Here is a 3,553-nt window from a genome sequence, read left to right as displayed (position 1 = left end):
ATGATAGAGATCATAAAATATCTCACTATCGATAGAATAAAACTTACGAGTCACACACAAAAGGAGTTTTGACTTGATCGAATAATTAAATTATGAATTTGATTTATAGATGGATCCAATTATCAATTTGATTAATGATTAAAGTGAGTTGTAAAAGTTACAAGAGAGGACTTATTAAAGATTAGTGAGTTAGAGGAAGAATAATTAGCAATTATTACTAAATTAATTATTAATTATTTGATTTGATCATTTAATTAAAGATTGGGCTTAACACAAATTAAATTGGATTTAATTTGGTTCACTTTAGGTATTGTCCTAGTCTGATTTGGATTTGACTAAATCTAATTGAATTTGAAATTAGATTGGATTCAAACTAAATTTAATTTGGGCTAGAAATTGGAATCCTAGTTGGACTGGGATTCTTTCTCATCTCACAAACCTAAGATAAGAAGAAGGGGGCACACAACAGGGGCCACACCTCCTCTTGGCATGTGTGAAAAATAAGAAGGGAGAGAGAGGGCACGACCAAAGGTTGGTGCATGCTCTTTGAGGATCTCTCTCCTCTCTCTCTCTTATCTCTTTATCCTAATCTATTTCAAAGTTTGAATTTGATTCAAACATTTGAAATCTGAATTTGAAGGATAGATGGATAGATTTGGGGTCTACAAATATGACTAAGATGAGGTGATGCCCTAACAAACTAACTATTGGATCAATCCCTCCTCTCCCTTGTTGCCGCCCACCCTCCTCCTCTCTTTCTTGTTGCCACCCAAGAGGAAGAGCCATCTTTCTCTTTTCTTCCTTCTTCTCCAAAAGGTTCTTCTTCATAAGTTTTTGAGAAGAAAAGAAGAAAAAATCAGATTCGATTTGAAGGAAGAAAGATCTGCAAGGAAGTTAGCACCTTGGTGATCTTCAGATTCTCCTGATCAAGATCAGCCTTATGTGGATATGTGTAGAGGTTGAACGTATGTGCGGCTTCAAAAAATCTTAAAAGATACTCATAATTTTTATATCACGATGAAAATCTACCTGTGCGAAGATAAATTTCAAAAATTTAATAGATTAGATCTTAATCTTGTATATGTAATGATTCCTGAGCATGAGATATGATCTCTATATATGCTAGATTATATTGGATCTAATTGGATTTAAAAAAATTTAGATCTAAAATCTTTCTTTCTGCTATGTAAAAATTTTTAAATTTTTTCATACATACATGTCGCCATGTGATGGTGTTTCCTTCATGAAGGAGCGGGGCCCGAACACCCAGCAAAGAGATGCCATTAATGCTTACACTCAGTGAGTCCTCTAATTTTCTCTCTCTATTTTTTTTCATCTTTAATAGCGGACTTGGTCATTTTTGTAGCTCGATCATTGTATTGGCCTGCTCAGCAACTCGGTGAAGGTGGCTAGGTCAGAGCTCTCAGATGTCTACAAGGAGTCCGAGGCCTATTCCAAAAAGGCCAACGAATTAGAGGCTGAAATGAAGCACCTAAAGGAGGTGTTGGAGAAAGCTGGAGCCACATAGCATCGGTCGAAGCAGCAAAGATGGTGGCCAAGGCGATGAAGGAGGTGGCCGAAGCACTGAGGGTGGTGATTGAGGCAACACAGAGGAAGGTTGAATCTGTGTAAAGGAAGGCTAAGATGGTGCTGAAGAAGGCCGAGGCTGAACTTCTAGTGGAGAGGAAGAGGCATCAGAAGGCCGATGAGAAGTTCACAGGCATCGATTGGCTACTAGTCAAGACATTCTGGTCCTCTCTAGAGTTCACCCAAGAGAAGGTGAATTTTTCTAAAGAAGCCTTTTTCTTGGGTTGGGACATGCTTTGAGAGAGGATAGTCGCCCAACTTCCCAACCTCGATATCTCTTTTCTGGATGAGGATGAGATGGGAGAGGATCAACAGATAGTCGAGCCTGCTATCGAAGTATTGCCTAAGTCGGGGCCTGTGGTTGTTGAGGAAACCTAGCCTCAATTGGAGCTCACAGGAGTGGATACTTCTGCTTCTGTAGCTCCCCAGACTGAGGTGGTCAATGCCTCTCCCCAAGCTTCAATCTTGTAATCTTTTTTTTCTTTCTTCCTATTGCATGTAGTAGCAAAACTTTTAATTTAATAAAAGGATTTTTTTTACCTCCAAGATTCTTTTCTAATTTTTATTGTGTATTTTGTCATTTCTCACTATAGTCTGATCAATGTGAACATTATGGTTGCATAATTATTTGCGCCAAACCCCTTCCATGAGCCATGACTTTGTCTATTAGGGCTGGCATTGAAGCCCTTGAGAAGAAAGTCTATATGGCCAAGAAGATGGCCTCTGAGGTTAATCGAAGGGCTTTGGAGAGGGAGAAGGAGTGCGTTGAGGCCTCTACTGAAATAAAGCATCTCTGAGAGAACATCAGGTGGATGGACCAGTTATACTATTTGGAGAAGAAGCATCTAACTGAAGCTTGCTAAAATCAGGCAAGGCTACCAAGGAAGCAAGATGGGGTGCCATCAAAAGAATCATCTAACGCCATAATGAACTTCACGTTGCCTAAGAGAGAATCGCTTTCTTTGGAACACCTCATAGATTTGGGTAAGGAGGCTGAAGAAGCAAGGTGGGGTGGTGCCAAGAAGGTACTTCACTTTAGAACCAACTTCTGATAGAGGGGAGAGGTTTACATCTTTGGAGTGTTCGATTGACTTGTGGCAGTCAATGGCAATGAAGCTTCCATTAGAACTAGCAGAGAGCAAGGCGGCAGTCCACTTTATTAAGAAAAAGATTAAGTAGATGGAAGTGAAGTTCGCCATGGACTAGGTCGAGTACATCCATGGAGTGTTAAAGTCGGCTTTGACAACCTATGAAATCAGCTTCATAAAGTACAAGTCCTTGGCCAGGCAATTATTCTTGGGGATCGATGTCGATCTCCTTATGATGATATCTCCTGACAACTTGGAGCTCCCATGGTCATCATTAGGATAGTCGATGGGGACAATGGGGAACTTTCTTGGGTGAGGAGTGATGAAGGTTCTGAAGTCCCTGCCCAGTTGTAAAATTATTTTTTTATCAATCTAGCTTGTATATTTACACCAGCCTTTTAATTATCTCAGTCAACTACTTTGACTTTTGAAAAAAAAGCTATTTTGTTCATATACATCATTTTTATTTTTTCATTTCTATGGCTGAATTTTACACTATCTTCTTGCATTCATCGGTCGACCTTGTCGCTCCACATTGTTGTAGTCATGGATGTCCTAGTGTAAACTTTCGTTCCTTTAGGTTGGGGATGTATTCGAGGCCCAAAGGATTTTTGCTAAGTTTTGGGTTATTGGCATCCATTCTATCACTCAGTTGTGGGGGTCATTTTGAAGTGCTTTAGGGAACTTGCAGCTATACCCAAGGTGTCGGCTTGGAGATGAGGAACACCTATAGAGATCGTCACTGCATATTCATCCAGATGATGAAACTCCCTCCTTATGGCTATGCTCATCAAGGTGACAAAGCGCCTGGCATTGTGGTCATCTCCATCAAGGGGACAAAGAGCTCAGCATCGTGGTGGGCTTCATCGAGGTGATGA

Source organism: Elaeis guineensis, chromosome 11, assembly GCF_000442705.2.
Source record: "Elaeis guineensis isolate ETL-2024a chromosome 11, EG11, whole genome shotgun sequence".
Lineage (NCBI taxonomy): Eukaryota > Viridiplantae > Streptophyta > Magnoliopsida > Arecales > Arecaceae > Elaeis > Elaeis guineensis.
Note: the sequence above shows the minus strand (reverse complement) of the source record.